At 32.0% G+C, this 25136-nt stretch overlaps 1 protein-coding gene across 1 annotated transcript in view; it reads left to right on the top strand.

The window, feature by feature from the left end:
• LOC127070813 (cadherin-87A) overlaps positions 1-25136 on the top strand; it is a 122075-nt gene that overhangs the window by 75530 nt on the left and 21409 nt on the right. The gene's annotated exons all lie outside the window — the stretch shown is intronic.

Below are 25136 nucleotides of genomic sequence, written 5' to 3'. Positions count from 1 at the left end.
ACAATTTATTCTTGACATCAAAGATCACTAAAAAATAGTTGAGAAAAAAATGTTCTCGTCGTTGGATATTAAATCGATAGATTCTTTTTCTAAAGTATCATCCTCTCTCGAACGTCGTCAAACTGAGCTTCGTAAAAAAAAAAAGAAAAAAAAACGTAGCGAGAGAAAAAAGAGAGAGAAAATGCTCTGTAGAAGAGAAGGCCTAACTCGATGCCTTGTCGAACAGGCTGACGTTCGAAAATCGATCCTGAAACTTATCGAAGCTTAGCCGGGTAATAACTGCCGAGATAGATGACGAAGAGCCTTCGCGAATTTGACGTTTTCTACTTGCTATAGATTCCTCTGAGTGTCGTTACATCCTTCGACCCTTTTCAACGGGAACATTTTCAAGCTTAGATCAAATACAAGATGAATTCATTCACTTAGGTCTTTCATCTTCGTTTAGAAAATAAAAATATTTTTTAATCACTTTATAAGTAATCAAAGGAGTTCTAAAGAAATGATTATAGAAAAATTATAAGACAGTTTAATTAAATATTATATGTAACAAATAATATATCAATATTAATCTATGCAAAAACAAAAAAGAATTCTAGATATTTGTTCAAATTATATGTCTAATAAAATTTTATTATAAAAAGTTATACAACAAATTTCAAGAAAATGGAACGTATAAAATAGTTTAAGCAATACAATTTCGATAACCTTTCGTAATAGTTATCTAATAGATATATAATATATATGTATAGAGTTTTTCAAAATTCTATCTATCTATTTAGTTTGATATATATCTGTATATGAATATATATATTTGTATATGATATATATATATATCAATACACACGCGCGCGCGCGCATCAGTTTGTGAGTTAACGAATGACCAATGAATACGGATCAACCTCTGATAAATTGTATCGGGAAAACAGTATCCATCATATCTCGGTCCATTGGATGTTTCGACCATATCGATCCAACATTTTTTTCTCTCTTGATAATTTTTTTATTATTATTATTTTATTTTTATTTATTTATTTTTTTCACCTACATGAGTCTCTAATAGTGACGTTCAAACGAAATCGATGTTACTAAACATTCGAATTTCATGTCCCTTCTAACTCATCAGACAGAAATACTCTATAGAGAAAGAGAAAGAGATACAGAGAGATAGAGAGAAAGAGAGAGAGAGTATCAAGTTCCAATTTACAGAGAATTTGCATTTTACACGCTCGATTCTCGTAGTATCAACTGTAACCACACATTCTAACTCGAACTAGGGATAGAGACAGTACTATTTAGAAACTAAGCAGGAGAGTTCGAAAATCTCTTCTACGAGGCGTTGATCAAACTGATTAATGCTGAACATCGTATACACATACACACATGCACATATATATGCATATATCTATATAGAATGTCCCATTTAAATCAATTCACAAATAGAAATGTATCTATTATATCACCAAAATTTTTAAACAATTCGAATGTGAAAATTATGTAAAAAACTTATATCAGTGTAGAGACATGAAATATCATTTGTATATGTATGAATATATGTAAAAAAAGGAAAAAAAAACAAAAAGATTTTTGAAACTCTCTCGTAACTTTTACCATGGAAAATTGTCGATAGTGTCGCATTTTGGCAGGTCCACACATACGCGTCCGCGCCCGCGCACACGCACACGCACACGATTGATAAATGAAGAAGAAAGGAAAAACCAAAAAGAAAAATACAAAAAAGAGCGAAAAAAATGAATTCGATTTCCAACAGAACGACGAACATTTTTCATCAGACGCGAAACGTTGCTCGTTTTTTGTCTTTTTTTCCTTTTCTATCTTCCTTTATTAAAATAAAATTGTAAACGGAATAAAGAGGGATATATATATATATATATATATATATAGAGAGAGAGAGAGAGAGAGAGAGAGAGAAAGAGAAAGAAAAAGAAAGAAAAGAGAGATGAAAAAATTTGCTTGTTAAATCTTTTTAATCTAATTGTCTCCTGTCTTATCACCAAGGTTCCTTTTTTTGTATTTTTTGTTCCATTTCTTTTCTTTCCCTTAGACTTTTTTTTTAAAGAGACAAAGGTTAAATAATTACTGAAAGAAATCCCTCGACGAAAGGATGGAATAAAAGGTTTTAGCGGTCGTTATGGTATCTTTGAAAGGTTTAAGACAGATCGAACATACTTTCTTTTTCTGTCATTCTTCCAATCTCTCTCATTCTTATGATCTCTTTAACTATATCGTTCGTTTAAAGACGAAGAATCGCCTTAACTCATCTCCAGCTTTTAAGCATCGAATGAAAAATAATACTATCTCTTCTTCTGTCTTTTATTTTTGCAAAATGAGAGATAGGAAGAAAGAGAAAGCAAGAAAGACAAAAAGAGGCAGAAAGACAGAGAGAAAGGACACGAAGGAGGAGACCCTTCGAGAACGAGAAGAGGAACTTGAATTGCGAATAAAACGGTCGTGCTAAAAGGGTCGCCAAGTTCTTTTTAGCTGGGTTCTCGAATTTTGTCGATGGCAAGGGGAAAAGCCTTAGAGGGAAAAAAGATAGATAAAGAGAGAAGAAATATGTAGTATATAGTAGATATATCTAGTAATAGGTATATACCTATATATGTGTGTGTATATATGAGTATATATATGTATATGTATATATATTATATAAAGAGGAAAAGAGAGAGAGAGAGAGAGAGAGAGAGAGAAAATAGCCAATGGTAGGCTGCAGTTAGGAGGTAATCGCGTTAGCAATTTGTCTTTTCACCCTCTCGTTAATGTTATTGAAAACGTTGATTCGACTACTATGAGAAAGAGTGAGATAAAGTGATAGAGAAAAAGAGAGCACGCTCTAACGAGGTTGTAGTACATACTACATACTACTGTCTATCTTTTTTTATCTATCTATCTATCTATCTATCTATCTATCTTTATCTTTATCTTTATCTTTCTCTTCCTCTCACACACACACTCTTTCTCTCTTCATGGTTATATTAAATTCCTTCGTTTTCTTTGAAAACGTTCGTTATGCATATTTTGCGTACGAGCACCTCGAAATTCTCACGAAAATACGATGGATATTACTGCTAGAAATGGTTATTATACATATAAATATATTAGTACAATCCTTTCCTTTTTCAAACTAAATTTTAACAAGCTAAAAGCTTGACTGACTCATCGAACATGCTCACCAATTTTTTGTTCTGTCGTTTTATCCTTTTTATTTTTTTGTATTTTTTTATTTTATTAAATATTTAAATTCGCCTAACGAGCAAGAGAAGTTAGGTATTCGAGTTGTCCGTGTTAATGTTTTTTCAAATTCGTTCATCCGTCGTTTTTATTTTTATATTATATCATATTATTTCATTGTATTTTATTTTGTATTTTTTCTTTATTTCTGTATTTATTTATTTTTTTTATATATATATTTCCTTTCTTTTTTTTTACCATCATCATCAATAGTCGATAAATGAAATTGTTATGTACCTACTCTTGTGTATTAGATCGTCGATCATCCTGATATCGATTCAGTGGATTTATACTCAAAATGAAACGTTTTCATCACGGTTCTTATTCTGAATTTAGGTATTCATGATTCAAGTTCTATGGTGCGTAGTCAAACTTTATATGAATGTATACATATATATATATATATATATATATATATATATATATATAATGTATAATATATCATAGTGAAAATAGCATAGGAAAACTCTCGATGTACTTTTGTCCTCTCTCTCTCTCTCCCCCTCTTTCTTTGCATGTGTATGCGAACAAATACTTTCTGAATACTATCCCTCATCTTTCCAAGTAAAAATGATACTGAAAGAGTTGGAAAGAAGGCAAAAAGAGAAAGAAAGAGAGAAAGAAATACCATCGAGTAGGGGTCGTCTTCGTCGAATTGCATTGTCGTTAGCGTGAAATTCTCCGGCTTCTTCTGGAAATACGAGAATACCTTTCCATACTTGAGAATTTCTATCTCTATCTCTATCCAGCTATCCATCCATCCATCCATCCATCCATCCATCCATCCATCCATCCATCTATCTATCTATCTATCTATCTATCTATCTATCTTTCTCTCTTTTTACTTTTCCTATCTTCTCTCTCTCTCTCTCTCTCTCTCTCTCTCTCTTATTGACAATCGCGAGAATTGGATTGCTTTCTAAGTGGACGCTTGGATGCTTCCGCATGCCTTCCTCCTCTTTTTCCTCTTCCTTTTCCTCTTCCTCTTCCTTCTTTCCCTCTTCCTTTTCCTTTTCTCGAATTTCCATCGAAAACTCGATCGCTAATATCAGTGGATTTTTGAAGAACGACTTATCGGTAAACCTTTCGCAATTGGCCAATATTTGATATGATCGTATCATTGAATATTTATCCGACACGTTTGCACTCGTTCGAATTTTCTTCCCTTTTCTATTTCTGTCTTTATTTTTTATTTCCTTTTTTTTTCTTTTTTATTTTTGAACCTTGAAGTGGGTGCTTGGGGGAGTGTTGGGTGGGAGAGGAGTGGGTGAAAATTACACGAATCGGACAAGTTGTAACTGTCCATTTTTCCTTTCTCTTTTTTTTCCTTTTTTTTTACAAACGTGAAAAATTGTTCAACGTGGTTGACAACGGATAAATCGTGTAGACAAGGTCTGCATATAAAAAATAGAGACAGAGATAAAGATAGGGATGGAGAGAAAGAGAGAGAGAGAGAGAGATAAAGAGAGAAAAAGAGAAAATATATAAACGAATTAAAAATTATCTACCGTTTGTTTATTTCACGTTTTGCGAGAGAAAGAGAGCGAGAAAGAAGATTGACGAGAGTTGAACTCTCATATATCGTATCTCGTCAGTAAATCACGCGAGTCATGTTCGTGATATCACAGGGACAATCGGGAGATGATTTTTCATGAGAGACGAATCGTTCTCTCGCTCACTCTCGCTCACGCCTGCACACGCATACATAGAGAGAGAAAGAAAGATACTCACGAGATTTAATATAAATGTTTCTTCTCTCCCGTTTGCTCGTCTCTCTTTTCTTCTCTTTTTCTTGCTTTTTCGTGCTAAACTTTAACGTAACGTTCGCGCGTCTGTCGAAAAGAAAAATTTAATAAAGCTCTCTCTCTTTCTCGCTCTCTTTTTTGACACGATAAGAGCTGTCTTTTCCTACGAGATGTTTATTCTTCGATTTCGGCGTATCTTACTTTATATAGAAATATGTATATCGGGATTAATAAAGAAGAAATAAATAAATAAGTAAATACATAAATAAGTGAAAAAAAAATAAAAGTAACAAGAGAGAAGAATAATTGTAAAATACCAATACCTTTCTATATAATCGCCAGTCGATGGAACAAAATTTTGTTGAAAATATATTCCGAATAATCTTCTATCGATCGGTTGAGAACCACTTGATGCAGCTAATAGACGACATGCGTGTTGTTACGATCGTTGAATCGGGATGCACGGTTTTAATAAAACTCTCGATGTACATTGTGCTCTCGAATGGAAAAGCACAAAGAGAGAAACAGAGATAGTTAGATAGACGGACAGATAGATAGATAGGTAGATAGATAGATAGATAGATAGAAAGGAAGAGATAGAAAGAGAGAGAGACCGAACAGAATGTGTCGCAGGAAGCAAGCCAGCTTTACCGAGCATCGAAAATGCGCAATTCGAACGTGACCAATTAATAATGCCACCATCCACACATGCTCTCTCTCTCTCTCTCTCTCTCTCTCTCTCTCTCTCTCTCTCTCTCTCTCTCTCTCTCTCTCTCTCTCTCTCTCTCTCTCTCTCTCTCTCTCTCTTCAAAAGATAGAGATAGAGAAGCGACGAAATTTCCTACTGGTTGCTGCCATCACTTCGTTCTCATTACAGCATAATGCTCGATAATGACCATCACTTGTGCACGTATGCATCTACCTATATATGTATAATATATATGTATGTATATATATTCATATGTATATATATATATATTCATACGTAGATGTGAACATTTATCGAGCATGTGTTTCTAGTAAATAATCAACGAATTGTAGGCCGATGACCTGGTCATAATTATCAGATGAATAATTAAAGTCTTTCCAATTTTTTTAATCTGCCTTTTGTTACTGATTCATTAATGGTTTTTTATTGGTTAGGGATAATATCTATAGAATCCTATAATTTTTTGCGAAACAACATTTCGATAATGAATCCATCGATCAATTTCTAATGATTATCTGATAATTAATTAAATTTCTTCGTAATATTCCTTTCTGTTTTTTCTTTTTTCTTTTTTTGAAATAAAAATTGCGAGTGTGATCTATCAATCTCTGTTTCAACTATCCATATGGTGTCATAGATCTTTAATAAAAATCTCTAATATGAATAAAGGGCATGATATTCGATCGTATTAATGAAATTAATTTATACAAAGACTAATTTTTTTATAGACTTATTTAAGTTTATAATTCTATAATATATATATATATATATATATATATATATATATATATATATATACCAAATGGGATTCAAGAAATTCGATCTTTCGATCTCTCGATCTTGTTTGAAAGAGAAGAATCTGGGAGCTTGTATTGTGTCCCGTTTCTCGTATCGACGGAGGAAATTGAAAAGAATGGTGAATGGAAAAATAAATTAAAGAGAAAAAAATGAAAAGAAAAAAATATAAGAAAACGACAGGGTGTTAGTGCTTTGAAAGTCACGGAAATTAAAGATTCAAAGACGAGAGAAGTTGAAAACGTCTCTAAAGAGTCAACCTCTCCCACCGTTCCTCCCTTTTCCTTTTCCCTCTTTCTCTTTCATTTCTCTATGTATGGTGAAATACATATATCGTAAGTCCTATCGATATCGCCTCTTTCGAATTTCCCGCCGTTTTCTCGTGCATTTAACAGGATGCACGCTCGATCGAACTCTCTCGTCTTGGAATTCAAAGCTTATTTGCCATTCCAATTCGAGGCAGAAGCAGAAGCATCAGGATTCTCGTTGAAAGCCGAACGAGAGAAGAGCGCTATGTACATAATATACGTATGTGTATGCGTATACTATATGTGTGTATGTGTGTGTGTTTATACATTCACGTTATCTGTGTGTAGTATCTGTGTATCTTCTCGTATGATCGAGAGAGATTTTCGATGATTCGGAGGAAATATCGAGATTCGTAAAAAAAAGGGAAAAATAGAGAAAAAAAGAAAAAAGGATAAAACAAACAAAAAAATATACACACATACACAAAAACTCTTTAGAGAAGTGCAAGCCATGAATTTTATCGAGAGGAGCACTCGCGATATACTAGCATATCGTCGATCGAACTCGTTTCGTTCGCCGATTTTATCGTTTACTCTTACTATTTCGCGTTTCCTGATAATTTTTTCATTTTTTTTCTTTCTCAAAAGGTACGCAATCGTAAATTATTTGCGATAAACGATTATGATCGATACTTTATTATTACTATTATTACTATTATTATTATTATTATTATTATTATTATTATTATTATTATTATTATTATTATGTAATATTATTGCATGGTGAATATAATTACTATATACTAAAACTGCCTTATGGATAGCGTAACAAACGCAAATTCTTAACAGGTTTAAAATAATCAAACTTAAATTTAATCATCTTTCATATATTTCAATTTTATTGAAACATTATTAATTTGTTATCGCAAATATTATATTATTGTATGATTATAAGCTATAATTACTATCCGGTAAAATCGATTGCAGATCAGAAACTTAATTTCAATCTCCTTTCATACGTTTCAATGAAATTTTTGTCAACATTTAGAATGCCCTTTTACATATCTTAAGCCAAACGAGTTTAACTGGATCTCTTTTTATTTCTCTCTCTCTCACACATTGATTTCATCATCAAATTGGAAAGCGTATAAGTGAAACGAGCTGGTCGATGATATTTCGACAATTTTTTGTAAATATTTCTTTTTTCTTTATTTTCATTTTTTTCTCTTTCCCTTTTTTTCAAATTTGGTTCGCTCGATTTAGATTTTTAATCTCGGAAAAGCTTGCCGAGGGGTTTGGATATGGAAGCTTTGAACGTGTACGCTACTCAACATATATACATACATACGTACATACATACGTTTGCTTTTGATACGTGGGTTAGGTAGGATAGCATGGAACAATGGCCATCAGGGAATAACTCATTGTGCTTGGACGGGAAACATTATATATCTCGGTGCGAGTAATTACACGGCCGAGAGCAACCACGTTTTAAGCTTTGGTGGTACGAGTTAAAGGGAAAATTTTTGACCAGGGTGCACGGATTCTCGGCATTCCAGAATTCCTCGTTTCTCTCTCTATCTCTCTTTCTCTTTTCGAAATTCGTCCGTTCGTTCGTTCTTACCTATGAACCAGAAGATTGATCAAAGGAATTCGAGAGAGTGAGAAAGAGAAGCTGAAGAATGCAAGGTAGAATAAATTATAGTCAACCATCTTTTACTTTGATATGAAGAGACAGAGGAAGAGAGAGAGAGAAAGAGAGGTGGAAAAAAGGAGGAAGGGAGAGGGAGAAAAATAAAAGTCACACTAATGAAAAAGTGTCTTATCAACGATCTTATCGAGAAAATTCCTTTATCTAATAATATACCTATCTTTTTAACATTTATTCTTGCTTTTATAGCAATATTAAATTTTCAACGTTCTTAAAAAGAGACTGAGAGAGAGAGAGAGAGAGAGGGGGGGAGAGAGAGTTTCAAACCTTCGACCGTTCATTAATTTCACGAAGTACGATAAAACTGTGTGAGTAACTTCGTAAACTCCAGAAGAGAGAAATACACACACAAGGAGAAAGAGAGAGAGAGAAAGGAGAGGGAGTAGAGGTTTTCCTTCTTCGTCTTTACGATTTTAGTTTAGTCGTTTGAATTATCGCATTTACTCTGGTACAGTTTGGTATTACTAAGAGTAATAAAATGCATGGGCATTTTAAAAGAGCTGGAAGAAAGTTTCGAAATTGTCTGTTTATTTCATAGTAGTAGTAGTAAGCGTAGTATTGGTAGTAGTAATACTACTACTACTATTAGTAGTAGTAGTAGTAGTAGTAGTAGTAGTAGTAGTAGTAGTAGTAGTAGTAGTAGTAGTAGTAGTAGTAGTAGTAGTAGTAGTAGTAGTAGTAGTAATAGTAGTAGTAGTTAGTACACAATTTGTATAATTAACTGTAACGAACTAAGTTTTATCAGCTGGTACGCTCGACTCGTTTTGTGTATTCAACTTCACACTGTGCTACGAGTATTTTTGTTGTTCGTATTTTATGCAATTTTTAACAATTCACATGTACATGTGTTTATATATATACAAGTGCAAGGATGTAAATAAAAACATTGTTTGAAATGAATTCATTAGAAAATTTTCATATAATTAAATAATTGTCATAGAAATTATCGAATGAATAATAGTCTCTTTTTTTACATCATTGACTTAGACCATTTTTCTTATTATTGATTTAAATTAAATCATTGATTCATTCATATACGTACATATATCAATGGAATTTTCCATGTGATTAACTGTGATTCATATCTTTTCGATGGATCTTTTTTTTTTGAAGATGAAATTTTGAAAATGAAGTTTAGACGCTTCTCCTTTTTCTATTTCTTTTTTTTTTCTTTTCAATTTTTCTTTTCATTCGTAACATATTCACGAATACGAACATGTTTTTTTTTATTTCAACGAAACACAACGAATGTTCTCTTTCTCTCTCTTTCTCATATTTCGAAAAGAGCGAGCTTCCTCTCGCGAAAACAGACGGTACGAACGTGCTTCGAAAAATTCATAACCATCTACTAGCTACGTAGCTAGCTAGCTACCTATCTACGACACTCGACCTCCTATGTATAAAATGTATGTACATATGTATATATATGTATATATATGTATATATATGTATGTATATATGTATGTATGTATATCATCACGCGGTTTGTGAACTAGTTCTTTGTGTGTGATTTTTTGGAAATAGTGAGAAAGAGAGAGAGAAGAATGAAATCTGGCCACGAAATATAAGTTTTGTTACGATAAAAATGTTAGAGAAAAAGAGGAATAATAAATATAGGTCTTCGCTAGGGAATTTTGTATTCTGAATTTTAAGCTTAACTGAAGTCTTTCATTTGTATGTGAATTAATTAATAATCAGGAAAAAAAGGTACTTAAAAAGTATTTTAGTAGATTCTATATTACTAAATTATTAAACTAATAATTACACCAAAATTTGATATTTAAAATGTTTGATGTTGAAATAATATTAGAATTTATTTAATTTACATTAATAAATTTATATGAAAAATTGAACTAGTATGATGCATATGAATTAATAAAATATATTTAAAAACTCTCTCTCTCTCTCTCTAAGTACCATACAAAATTATTATATCGATAAATATTCATTTATAAATAAGTTAAAAAATATTTAAAAATACTGCTTTTATAATAATCCTTTTTTTTTCAATTTTCAACTTGAATGCCTATAAACATAAAAATTATGTAAAAGAAGAAAAGGTTCAAGATAACGTGTAAAATTATTTTGAGAGACAATTTTCAAGATAGAACAATAAAATCAGTATGAAAAGCTTCTTAGTTCGATACAAACGATTCAAACGAGAAAAGTCAAGTGCATAGGCTTTCAGAAGTAGCAAGATTCTCTCTCTCTCTCCCTCTCTCCCTCCCTCTCTCTCTCTCTCTCCCCCCTCTCTCGTGTCGAAATTCGGGCAATCAGTGGCACTTCTTCGGCAGAACGGAACGAGAAGAAGGAAGGTTCAATACATAATCTCTCGCTCCACTTGCCGAGAATGGGATTGAAGGTTGGTTGTAGTAGTAGGGTGATGGTACAGTGAGAAGAGTCGATAGACGCCGGAAGGATTGTCGGGAAGCGGGCGATTTGAAATTCGGTTACAGGCCTCGTTACCCTCGTTTCGCACCCCCTTCAGGCTTCTCAAGCTTCTCTCTCTCTCTCTCCCTCTCTCTCTCTCTCTCTCTCTCTCTCTCTCTCTCTCTCTCTATCAAAAGAGGAGCAGCTTCGAAAGTGCCTTACTTGTACCCGTTGCTACAATAAAAGAACAGAGAAGAAGCAAAGAAAGAAAAAGACGAAAAAGGAGAGAGTTTCTCAACTCGTTTTCACGAATCGTTTGTACTAGACGAAAATCTATGCATGTTCATTTTAAGCTTTATTTTCCTTTCTCTCCTCTCTCCGCCTCTTTTCTTTTTCTTCTTCCTATTTCTTTTTCTTCGTTTTTGTTTCTACTAACGATAATAGAAAAAGAGATTTGGGAAGGATTATCATTCCCTTTTTAACGTTTCACTATCCTCTTAGTTCCTCTCTCTGATTCTATCTCTATCTCTGTTTCTGTCTTTCTCTATTTCAGTTTCATCCAAGATGAAAATTATCGAGTTTCTCGTAGAAATCTATGAGAAAAGATGTAAAAAGAATATATCTGAGATTTCCCAGGATATCGATAGAAAAAGAAACGTACAATTTATCTGATTCGTCAACGAAAGCACTTCTCTTTCTTGTCATCCGATATCGGTTTCTATGGAATTTATTACATAGGACGATTTGCTCTTTTCTCTCTCTCTCTCTCTCTCTTCCTCCTTTTTTTATTTGTTCACAAAGCTTATTAAAGAGAAATGAAAAGAGAAAGAAGAAAAGAGGAATTCGTTAACGGAGATCCTTTTTCAAGTTCTTAACAAACTTCCTCGGCGATTCCTCGCGTACTTCTCGCAGTTTTAAAGATCATAGAGACAGAGAGAGAGAGAGAAAGATGAATCTCTTTGCAGGTTGCTAAAGTTTAGACCAAAAGTTCGTTTTATAAGAATGAGATCGGTTAAAGAGAGGGAGAAAGGGCGAGAGAGAGAGAGAGAGAAAGAGACAGAGGGAGACAATTTTTTTTTCTTTTTTCCTTTTTTATTTTCATTTTTTTTTCTTTTTCTTCCTCTTCCTTTGTTCTTATTGCTTGGAAAGTTTGGAAAATCTATGGCAGAGAGAAAGTTTTTACCGAGTTACGTTATATCATAAGATTTTTCCGTTGGCAAGTGTTTCTTCGCGACACGTGTTACTAGTGTCTTCTCTTCATCGTTTCCTCTTTTTATCTTTCTTTTTTTCTTTTTTCTTTTATTTTTCTCTTGTTGTTGTTGTTGTTGTTGTTGTTGTTATTGTTGTTGTTGTTATCGTTGTTGCTGTTGTTTTCTTTTGTTCTTTCCAAGTTTCGATTTCACGTCGAGACCAATCACAGCTTAAGCTCTTTCTTTTTTGCACACCGGGAAATGTAGGAGAGATACGATTCCAAGTTTACGCGTTGATAGTAATTAAAGATCTTCTCTCTGGTAATACAAGTCTTTTTAGTCGGAGATACTCCTGATCGAAATGATGAAAAAGGAGAAGAAGAAATAGAAAGAAAAGAGAAGGAAAAAGCGAGAGAAGAGAGAGAGAGAGAGAGAGAGAGAGAGAGAGAGAGAGAGAGAGAGAGACGGACAGACAGAGAAAAAATTATATAGATAACATAAAAAATCTTGTTCAACTGGAAATATCGGGATAATTTCATATGATTAATATTTTAATTAAAAGTCAAGAATATAATTAAATACACTCGTTTAATATTATTTAAATGGGAATATGAAATTTTTTCTAATTATTTCTTCTTTTTTTTTATTAATTTTCGTACTCGTCGATATTTTTAACACCGTAATGTAATTACTGCATTCGACTTGTGTATCGATATTAATTCGAAATAAAGAAAAAAAAGAAAGAAAAAGATTAACAAATAAAAGATGTATCGCAAACTGATCGAGTTTAATTTATATATAAAAAGGGATTTGTTATAGATACATAGGTATGATTATACTTATATAATTAATATCGAATTATTGAGAAAATTGAAAAATATTTTTTCGTGTGGAAAAGAGATAAAGAGAGAGGAGAGAGGGGAAGAAGAAAAAAAGAACCCCTATCTATATCCAAGATAACGCGTTATTTCATAAAAGTAGTCGTGGTCGTAGAAGTAGAAGTAGTAGTACAAGTAGAAGAAGAAGAGCTTTATCGCGTTGTTTTTCGTCGGCTTGAAGCAATCGGTGCGTGAAATTCAATGGCTTCACGTTCCACTTGTATTCATTGCCCGACGGTATCGCCTTTACGAAAGGAAGCTTCGAAAATGCTCTTATGTTAAGAAAGAAAAGAGAGAGAGAGGATTTTCGTAACATTCTCTAAATCCTTATCTCTCTCTCTCTCTCTCTCTCTCTCTCTCTCTCTCTCTCTCTCTCTCTCTCTTTCTCACACACTCACTCTAATCTTCCCTAGTATCCAGTTCTCAGTGAACAAATCGCAAAAGAGAACTTTAAAAATCGACGTTTTTATTAATTCACGACTATTCGATTTAACATTCGTTAATAAGGATAATAATAATAATTATTATTATTATTAATTATTACGAATTATAAATTATTAATTAATAATAATAATAATAATAATAATAATAATAATAATAATAATAATAATTTTATCATTATAAATAATGTTCTTATTAATAATATAATAACGATGCTCCCTTTTGGATAATTTTATCGCGAAGAAATTAAAAAATTATTATATTTATTAGCGAGATAGGTATCATTAATTATATGGTCGCAGGATTATTATCGACAGTATCGTCGTCATTATCGCCATCGTCACCATCATCGTCATCACCATTATCATCATTATTATCATTACAAATTATTATTCGAATTCATCGAAAGAGCTTTATTAATGAACACGTGAATTTCAACGAGCTTATCTCGTTATAGGAAACGATCGTACAATGGGGAGAAAAAAAGAAAGAAAGAATCGTTAACGTGACAGACTCTCTCTCTCTCTCTCTCTCTCTCTCTCTCTCTCTCTCTATCACTTTCTCTTTCTCTCTCATTAAGGGAGTCTGTCGTTTGTATACGAAGCCCTTTACTCTCTCTCTCTCTATATATATATCTCTTTCGTCGTCGTCGTCGTCGTCTGGGTTCGTTATTTCTCGAAGCGCACAAAGAGTCTCGTAAAAAATTCTTTACCCACGAAATCTTTCGCGTCAAAACTCGAAACGTTTTTTTTTCTTTTTTTTATGCTTTTTTTTTCTTTTTTTAACGCCATTCGTCGCACTACGTCTCTCCTTTTTATCATCTCGAGAGCCCCTTCTTATTCTTCTTCTTCGTTTTCTTTCTTATCTTTTTTTCTTTTTATTTTCTTTTTATTTTCTTTTTATTTTCTTTCTTCCTTTCTCTCTCTCTCTCTCTCTCTCCCTCTCTCGTTTTCTTCCTTTTCCCCCGTACGACAACGAAAGCTCGAAGACAAGGCTGCATTGAGATTCACTCTCCGAAATTAAAGCTCGTTCTTCTCCTCCTCGTCGTTGTCGTCGTCGTCGTCGTCGGCTGAACGTATACTTCAAGTTCCCTCTTTGTTGCGTAGAAAACGAACGAGACATCCTTTCGATCCTTCGTCGATCGAACTGCAAAGAGAAAGGAGATGGAGATACGGAGAAAGAGTGGGAGAGAGAGAGACTTTGAAGAGAAGGAAACTTTGAAAAGCAACGACGGCAACTACCTTTCCATCCTTCTGCTTTCTAAAAGCTTTAACTTTTCGAAATTACTCTAGTAATCTTCTTTTGAAAATTAAATGCTGATACATGGAAAACGTAAATATCTATATCTAAACACCTAAAAATTTGATGACTTTTTTTTCACATCATGTACGAATAAATAACTTTGGCAAATGCAAAGAAAAGTATTAAAATAATTCAAGAATTTTTTTTGTTATCTCCTACGATAAATCGACAATAATTTCTATAAGACTTCGTATAAGATTCGGTAGCATAGATAACGTTTCTAAACAAAATTTGCATCGAAACGAACTTTGCAAAGATTCTTTTGAAACGATGAAAGAACGGTGATTGAAAAATAAGAGAGACAAAGAATGAGGACACGGATGTTAGAGAGAGGAAGAGCGTTTGAAAGAGGAAAAAAAAATTGCATTTGGTTTGAGATACATAGATACATACGTGCCTACATATGGTACACTTATTTTAAAAATCCAGCGTCTTGAAAAATGCAACGAGTTCGCACTAAAACTCGCTATTCGTCCATAGCCCGTGGCTACTCTCACAGATGTGGAAGACAGTTAGAAGCGATCATTCTCGTTTTAAGCTTTGCGAACGGTCTTGCATCCTTCTTTCTCTCTCTCTCTCTCTCTTTCTCTTTCCCTCCCTCTCTTTCTTTCTGTCTTACCATCTTTTTCCACTTACACCCCTTTTTCTTCATCTTCCTTTTATTGCAGCCCAGCCATTCTTCTTCTCTTCCCTCACATTTTCTTTCTTTTTTTCTTTTTTTTTTTTTTAATGTTTTATTTCTATCTTCCTTTCCATCTCTTCCTCTCCTCCCCCCTCTCTCCCTCTCTCTCTCTCTATCTATCTCTCTTCCATCTGAAAATGTGTCCTTTTCTTGTACGTACGAAGAACAGCAAATGAATTCGTGGCTTTGGATGCAAATTGGCTTAATTCGTTTTTCAGTTTGGATTTACTCGTCGACAATAATTTCTCAACGAATTATCTCTTTCTTTCCCTTCAACTCTCTCTCCCTCTCTTTCTTTCTTTCTTTCTCTCTCAAACAACTTTGTTATTCGATAAATATTTTTCTAATGAAACTTATGATTGCGAAACTATAATTAGCGGATTTTGTTTAATTGTTGGAGAAGAAAGAGAGTTTGCGAAAGAGTTTCGTGTTCAAGTTTATGTTGCTTTTTTCTTCCGCTTCTCTCCTCTCTCTCTCTCTCTCTCTCTCTCTCTCTCTCTCTCTCTCTCTCTCAGCTCGCGATTATTCTCTTTTAAATCGACGAAAATACGCATGCGAAAAGTTCGCTGCTCGTTAGGCGAGATAGGAAAGCCGAGATAACGTTTCGTTCACTCGATGTATTCGTACTTTCCTGCTCGGAAAGCTACTTTCAAACTTGCGGGAAGTTCATTTAGCGATAACTTGTTGTAAGTTCCGATAAGTTGGTGCATTCTTTTGGGGAAACATGTTAATAAGAGAAAATTTATTCCGACGACAGATCGATAAATTTCATTTAAATTTTCATTAATTCTTTGCTTCAAACTACCAGAGTTTCTTATGGATTCTCTCTATAATAATTAAATTATTTATCACGTAAGGTTACTTCAAAATTTTATCGTTAATCTAATGAAAAATTCGAATGAGTAATTTAAAAATAAGAATAGAATATTATTTTATGATTCTATTTTAATTTTTCTTTTTTTTCTGTCACTTATTAATAGTTTCAATAAAAAGAAGAAATAATAGCGATAAGATACTATTGTAGAGTCAAGTTTAATTATTTTTATTGAAACGCATCGTTTTAGGATCTTCAATAAAATAGTAATAATAACAATAGGATAGTGTATCGTGCAATAGAGTCTAGAGATATATTTTTATTTTAATACAGTTTTAATAAAACAATATAATAAAATAATAATAACAACAGGATATTTTATTGTTAAATTTAATTCTTTTATTATTATTATTTGAATGCATCATTTTAGGATGTTCATTAAAGTAATACATTTATGATAATAATTAATGAATAGAGTGTCAGAAGTAATATTTTTTTTATTTGTCTTTTCTATATTAATGGATCAATTTAGGATGTTATTCTCCCTCTCTTTCTCTCTCTCTTTCTCTCTTCGCAATGATTGCAAACGGTACGATCTTGCGAGATTACGTAGAAAAAAGAAAGAGAGTTTGTTGAGTAGTAAACTTCGTTGAACAAAGGCAAGCCCGGAGGCATTGCACGACGGAAATGTTTATCTCTCGCGAAGCCATTCCTTCTCGTATTTCCTAATCCTTCGGGCCATGCTCTTCTTCCTTCTTTAGCCCAGGACTCGAGATCTTTGGCAGAACGACGAAAGGATTATGAAAATGGGAAAACCAACTCGAAACTCTGAATTTCTCTGACGAGCTAAGGATATAAAAAAAAAAGAAAATTAATTTATTTGCATTCGAAGAGACATAGAGAGAGGGAGAAAGAAAAAATGGCTTCTTCTTTTATTGGTTTGTTTGTTTGATTAATTTCACACGTTTCATCTTTTAACTTTATTCTGATACTTTTATGTCGAAACTCGAGAGTGAAAAGAACTTGAATGTATAATTCTTTTTTATTTTTTCATTCGTAGAGATTTATGTATTATATATCTAGTAAAAAATTCTCGTTCGTTAACTATTACGTAGTCAGTGTATATATATGTTCTTTATATATATATATATATATATATATATATATATATATATATATATATATATAATATAGCAATTTTTGGGATTTCTTTTAAAGATTCAATTTTCGTCATACAAATTTATCATAGAGTTTATTTTGTTCGTTCTCTCTCTATTAGCGTTCAGTTCACCTTTCCATCTTCACATCCATTTGTTCTTTTAATCGACCGTTCGAAATCGTGTTAGTGGCAGCTCGACTCATTCGTAAAGCTTCTGTCGAGTTTCTCCACGAGTAATAAGTCCTAGAGAGAAAGAAAAAGAGAGTCAGAGATAGAGTTAGAGATAGGGATAGAGATAGAAATAGAGATAGAGATAGAGATAGAGATAGAGATAGAGATAGATATAGAGGAAGATAGAGGAAGTCGATATCTATCATCGATATCGCGTGAAGAGAACAGATATATCTTTCCCAGGACACTCTGAAAATTCCAATAGTTTGAATTCGCCTCTCTTTCTCTCTGCACCTTTCCTTTTTCCACATTTTCGTTCTTTAATTTATTAAATTCTCTCAACGTGTTTGCCCAACTCGTTAATTTCTTTCTTCTCTTTCTCTTTTTCTTTCCTTCTAATAAATCGATAAAATTTTGGTATCGATAGTAACGTTCTTTTTATTTCTTTTTTTCATTCCAACCAATTTTAATTGATTAATGGAAACCATTATTAGTTTTATATTTTGTATAAATAAATAAATATATATATGTGTCTATGTATATGTATGCATGTTATATCCATATAGATAATCATATAGAAATAATCCTGGAAATATTCGATATAAGAGAGAGAGATAAAAGTAAATATAGAATTACTACTTTTTAGATATGAGATTATTATCGCAAAGATCATATTCGGTGGAAGTTCAGTTTCAGTTTCATATAATTATTATCAGGAATACAATACTACTTAATCAATCTCTTCTACGAAAGCTAATTAAATATTCGAAAGGAATTTCGAATATTTAATTATTATTTAATAAATGATCTCAAATATTCGTACATTGATTTAAATGTGGCATTATTTAATATGTATTGTATTTCTCTCTTGCGAATAAAATCGTCGATGCAAAATATTGAAAGCTTTAATTAGTTAAAATCATCAATTTGTGGATGCATTAACGCCATTTTTAATACATTTTTAATATATGCGTATAATATAAACATTCGTGAGAGGAAAATTGATAAATACGCAAGTTTTCCATGGTACGTAATTTCGATACGACTGTTTTACATGAAAAGAGAAAATCATCATACGAAAATAAACGTATACGCGCGCAATTGACGTGTATCGATAAATTCTGCTTAAATGAAAGAAAAAAAAATAATTTGAATGTATTGAGATTGACTATACATTAACGATATATTCGTCAAGAAAAGAAAGATTTCGAAAAATCATTGAAAAAAAGATTTCTTTTTTTAAGATGATAAAAAAGTATTTTAAAATATTTTTTAATTCGTTTAAATTTCGATCGTCTAATAGTATATAGTTAAATTACTCTGATATGAAAAATATATATAATAATGACACATTTGAGTTAAGTTTTGCGATCTTACTAATACATACAAGTAAAATATTCAAACTGTCTTACGTACATACGTGCATACACGCACGATATCTACTACAAGTCGAACAAGCAAACAAGTAAACAAGTAAGAGAGATAGAGAGAGAAAGAGGGAGGATTCTATGAGCTCTTGGAACAAGTTTCTTGTCTATCTAGCGACTGCGCAGACGCACTTGCAAGCAAAGTTAACTTCCGGTGATCGAAACTTTCTACTGAAATAACTACCGTGGCTGGCTTTCTACACACAAAACTTAGTCGACGGCAGTGTATTAAGGAGACACGAGGCTCGTTTTACTGTTTCGAAGAAATCGAATTTCGAAACCGAACGATATGGGTACACCATAAAATCCTAAGGTGATTTTATTATATACCTAATAAAAATCGATTACTCCTTTTCGAAGCTATTTACGTTGAACCTTTTTTTTCTTCTCTATATTATAAAATTAAACAACTTATTATGAGTCTAAACGGATGACGAAAAGAAAGTGTATTTTTTTACAATGATCTTGCAACTTTGAATCCATCCTCTATATACGGGATAGATTTTTTATTTCAAAACGCAATGCTTTTTTCAAAACAAAATTTCAAAAAAAAGTTGTTCGACTTTGATATAAATACGAGAAGTATATAATAGTTTGCAAGTTTATTTCAAGATCAATTTTTTTTTTTTAACGAGTACTTTTAATTTTTGTATTATTTTATGCCGAAATAAAAACAGACAACTTTTGTTTCATTTATAAGATCTTTACATTCGACGATATTTAACGCGATCGGATCGCTTTGTCTCAGCTAGAATCGAGTCGGATCCGATCTGGCAAGGACGTTTCGAATCGACACGGACCCAACTCGAACCGAACCGATCCGATCCAATCCAACGTGACCCAAATTGGACCGAATCAACCCTATTTATTCTTTTTCGATTCTATTAAATTTTATTTGATCCTTTTCGATCCTACTCAATCTTATTCGATCCTATTCGATCTTACTCGATACTTTTCGATTCTTCTCGATCTTTTTCGATCCTATTCGACGCTATTAAATCCTATTTGTTGCTATTCGATCCTATTCGGAACTTTCATAATTTCGCTTGGACTTTCTCTCATAGTCTTGTGTCAGATTATTTATTATTATAACTTTTTTTTTATATCGATATTACACCGATAATTAGTTCTTCTCTGATGGGAATCAATTTATTTGATTACCATATTTTATAAACGATTGTCTTAATTTAGCAAATAGAAAAAAAGAATAAGCAAGACAGACAAAAAGAGAGAGAATTATAAATATGTAAAAAAAAAAAAGTTGGAAATATCCGCAAATATTTGAAAACTGGATTTCGATATCGAAAACGCATGAATAGAGGAAGTAGATTTTTATTTAAAAAAATAGCACATGGATACACACACGTTGGTGCATCAGTATTTTTACTTTTTGGCTTAGCTCCTCCTCCCTTCCCTCTCTCTCTTTCTCTCTCTTTCTCTCTCTCTTTTTCATTGCGTCATCCGCTTTTTAATTTTTTTATTTTATTTCTTTTTTTGTTCATTTTTAATTCTATATTTTTTTTATTCCGTACGAACGTTCGTTCAAGGAGAAAGCATTTCTTTTTCTCTCGATATATACTCGATATGTATATACTCTGATCTGCTATATTTGCCAACTAATTACACATTGGCTATGCAAATATAGAAAAAGATACTTTGGGAGTTTCCATTAGAACTTCGATTCTTTCTTCCTCTCGCTTTACTCCGTAGTTCACAGTATCCTTCTCTCCCTTTCTCTCTTTCTCTCTCTTTTTCTCTCTCTAACTGATCCTTTTTTCTCAAGCAATTCTAACGGACTCCCAAGATGCACGTTTGTCTCGAGCCGTCTTGTTCCCTTTACTCGAACTTTTTCGTATAATTCTAACATTTGTCGATGAGAATCCTGAATTTGTTCTCACAGTCGTTTACAACGAGACTCGTCTGCTTTCCACTAAGTCAACCTAGCATTAGATATATATATATATATATATATATTTCACTTGTTTTTTCTCAAGATCAATAACTTAGAATGTTAAATAAATAGTCGAATAGATAGATATTCAATCGTTTCCTTATATCAAAAATTTCTAATATTCTTTTTGTACATATATTTAACCAGTAAATTCGTCGAAAAATCGACATTTTCTTTTGTGTATAGAACTTAAAAGTTAACACCCATCTCTTATGATGAATGATAATTTTGAAATTTGGACTCGCGAGTGCATTTATAATAGATATTATAAGGTCTCTTATCAAAGGGGTTGTCATATCGAAGAGGCAAAGAAAGATTTCGATGCACTTAAGTGCATTAGGAGAGTTCGACATTGCAAAGATTTTGCTTGTCTGCCTTTAGCAGACTTTTCAAGATGTCTCTATCTCTATCTCTTTCTCTCATTGGTTCGCCGTCAGAAGAAATCGGATTTTCGAAGACATGCCTTCCTCATCTTACCATCAGCCAAAGTGCTTCTTCTTTTTCTTCTTTTTCTTCTTTGAAACCAGTAAGAGAAAAGAAATAAAAGAAGAAGAAGAAAAAAGAAAAAGGAAAAAGAATAAAAAAAAACACAAAAAACAAAGGTAAGTAGTAGAAAATGAAAATGAAAATGAAAATGAAAATAGAAATAAAAACAAAATAAAAAAATAAAAGAGAAAATGGCGAAGTGATGGCGAGGAAAGAAGAAATCTTTATCCGAAGGGACATAACTCGAAATGAGATTCCCTTTCGTCGAGAGAAGAACGTACTGAATTATTTTAGACTTGTTAATGCAATTCCCTTAAAAGCTCACTGTGCATCAACGTATCAGAAAGAGAGATAGAGAGAGAGAGAGAGAGAGAGAGAGAGAGAGAGAGAGAGAGAGAGAGAGAGATAAAACTGGTCCATATACCTATGTATGCTAAAAGTGAACTCTCCTTCTGCTATACTACTATACTTCTATTTCATTCAATATCGTGCTTTCTATGCAACCGAGACGATCCGTCGTCGTCCTTCGTTAGAATTTGATATCTGATATTCATATAACGTCAAGAGAGTACTATCTTGATCTATAGATCTTCTCTTCAATCTTCGAGGAAAACGAAGATATGTTTTCACCAAGAAGAAATTCATTTTCTTCTTGTCAACTATCGTTGAAAATGTAATTTAATTTGTTTTTTTTTCTTCTTTCTCATAATTATTTTTATTCTATTGATATCAACAAAATGTTGAAAAGATTCGTATTTATAAAAATGATTAATTGTAAATAGTTCTTAAATTTCGTTTTTATTCTCAATGTCGACAAAAATTTGATCCTTAAATGATAAATCAAAAATAATTGTTTTAAAGTTTTTTTATTTTCTTTTTTGTAACACATTCGATATTAAATTCGATATGTCTGAAAAATACATTTTTTCAAGAAAAAATTCATTTTATTTTTTTCTGCTCGTCATTTGTATAACGTCGATACGAAAATTCAATGAAACGAAATATCCAATGAAAATTTAATAATAATTGTTAAAAATAAATATATATATATTTTTTCTTATTATCAAGAATCGTCACCATTATGTTACGTTTATTCATAGTAAAAGGATTGAGCATGCTTTGGAGATTTATTCAAACATTTTCCCACTGATAAGATTTCATTTTGAAATATACCATATCGCTGCCATACGCCGGATATCTTCGTTACTTTGAAATCTCTCGCAGATCGAAAGAGAATATCCGGTTTTCGTGTGCGAGCAAGAGAAAACCAATCGGATTATTAAAGTTCGTAGATACGTAGATGTAATATCATGAAACAGAAAACGAAAAGAAACGTAAAGTAAAACATAGAAAAATATCAAAAAAAAAATAAAGAGAAAGAAAAAGAAAGAGAGAGGGAGAGAGGATTAGATAGGTCGAAGTTCGTCTCAACAACGTAGTTCAATGTAGTTTTACGATGTCTCGTTCAGTTACATCGTATCTCATGTAACGTCGATATAGCTTCGAGCTCGACCCTCGTAAATTCTCTTCAATCGAGAAATGTTGAAATGAAACGTTTAAAATATACTCAAAATGAAAAGAAAAAATAAATATATACATAAATAAGATGGGTGAAATGTTTTAGTGATTAAATATATAAAAATTCAAAATCTATTTTCAAAGATTTTCTATTAATAAACATGTAGTGAAATGCATAGCGAAGATATTCTTTTAGAATGAAAAATAATTTTAAAGAAATATTTTTAATGTGTACATATTTTATAAATTGTGATATCATATCGGATATATGTATATGCACTAAGAAAGATGAAATGAATAAGTGTCTCTCTCTCTCTCTCTCTCTCTCTCCATTTTTCTTTTTTCTTTCTTTTTTCTCTTTTTTCCCTCCAAGTTTTCTTTCAAAATAAGCCCATTTCGATTTACGAGGAGCCGTGAAGCAGGCCGATGATAACGGGAAAGCTCGTCGCTGAAAGCCGTTCGCCTTTCGTGAGTTTATGTAAAGAAACGATTTTTCTCTCCAAAAAGAGAGAGAGAGAGAGAGAGAGACAGAAAGAGAGAAAGAGAGAGAGAGGAGAAACGTGTATCGTAAACGAGAAAAGTGGAGAAGACCGATAAAACGCTTCTCACCATGTCGAAAAAAAGTCTTCGTTTCGTTTTTCGAAAATGGAACGGATTAGTTGACGAGAAAAAGCTCTGATGAAGCTTTCAAATCGTAACGAAATTGGATCAATGTTGTAAGGAAATAAAAAGACGAAGAAGAAGAAGAAAAGATTTATAGAAATAAATCAATTAAAGTCGAAATTTCTTGATTGAAAAATAAATTATTTCGATATTGTCGATTGTTCGATTAAATAATCGAAAAAAAAATTGATCAACTAAAACATTTTGAAGTGTCGGAACGTGCCAGAATTTTAGTTAAAACCACACATGTAATCTTATTTGTATGATACACAAGCGAAACGTGAAGTAATCACGAAATCGAGAAATGCTTCTGATCAATAAGAGAACGTGAATCTCTTCCTCTCTCTCTCTCTCTTCCTCTCTCTCTTTCTCAATTCTTTTTAAAAAACAAAATTGTTCTACGTTACCACCTTAACGATAATCGAGGAACATGCGTAGAAACTGACTCTCTCGTTATTTTCCCTCTGAGTCGGAAAAAAAGAAACTAGGAAATGGAAAGAATAGAAAAAGGAAAAACAAGTAAGAAAGAAAGAAAAAAGAAGACATTGGAAAAATAAGAAAGCTTATAGGAACTCCTTTGATGTTGCATTGGTAGAATTTCCCATGGCTTTCGAAACTTTTTGGTAAGATCTAACAAAGCCTTGACTACTTTTTCACAAGTTTCTCTAATAGTTTTACGACCCTTCTTTCGAAACTAGATCTTTTCTAACAGTTCTATTACCTCCATTCTAAATTTTAGTTCAAAGGATGAAAGAAAAAGAAAGAGAGAGAACAAAGAAACAATGGATCCTCCTTTTATATTATATACTTAAGCATTTTATATTTTATGATAATAACTATGAATAAAGGAACACGTAAATTATGGGGCTTCCATAATCTTAATTATATTTTCTTTCATTGTTCTTTTATAATAATAATTTATGAGACTCCATCAAAAAAAAAGAAAAAAAATGAAAAGAAAATCTAATAAATTTTGTTATTTTAATTCAATTATTTGTAATTAATTTAATTAGCGTAGAAATCAAATAAATTATATTGAGAATGATTCTACGTGGTTGTAAAAAATCCTTTTACATTTCATATATACATATTTGATTCTGAATAAATTGACGAGTTTAATCATCTTAATCGATGACACGACGTGTACGAAATAATAGCCTAGTATCGAAGTGTATGATCGCGATGGCATTAGATGATTGATTTTCTGCATTTTGCCAGATGCTGTCGTCATAAAGGGGTATTGATGATTTACCCTCTATGAGATTGATTTCGAACGAGTATATATTTGTAAATTTATTTCAATACAAATCAGATAGTGTGAAAATGTCTTTTTTTTTGTAATATACAGCATGACACGATTTTTCGATTATATAAACTAATTAATTAATTTAATATTTGAATATAAAACATATATAAACTTTTTATTATATATATATAATATACAATATAATAAAATACATAATAGACATTTAATTTTTAAAGATTATAATGATATAATATAATAATACAAATGTACAATTTGAAATGATATATAAAAGAAATAGAAAGAGAGGAAGAGGGAGAGAGAAAGAGAGAGAAAAAATAACACAAAGATATCTATTAGAAATGTATATGTACGTATATAAAC

Source organism: Vespula vulgaris, chromosome 19 (assembly GCF_905475345.1).
Source record: "Vespula vulgaris chromosome 19, iyVesVulg1.1, whole genome shotgun sequence".
Lineage (NCBI taxonomy): Eukaryota > Metazoa > Arthropoda > Insecta > Hymenoptera > Vespidae > Vespula > Vespula vulgaris.
The sequence above is the reverse complement of the archived record's forward strand: the minus strand, read 5'-3'. Positions and strand labels throughout refer to the sequence as shown.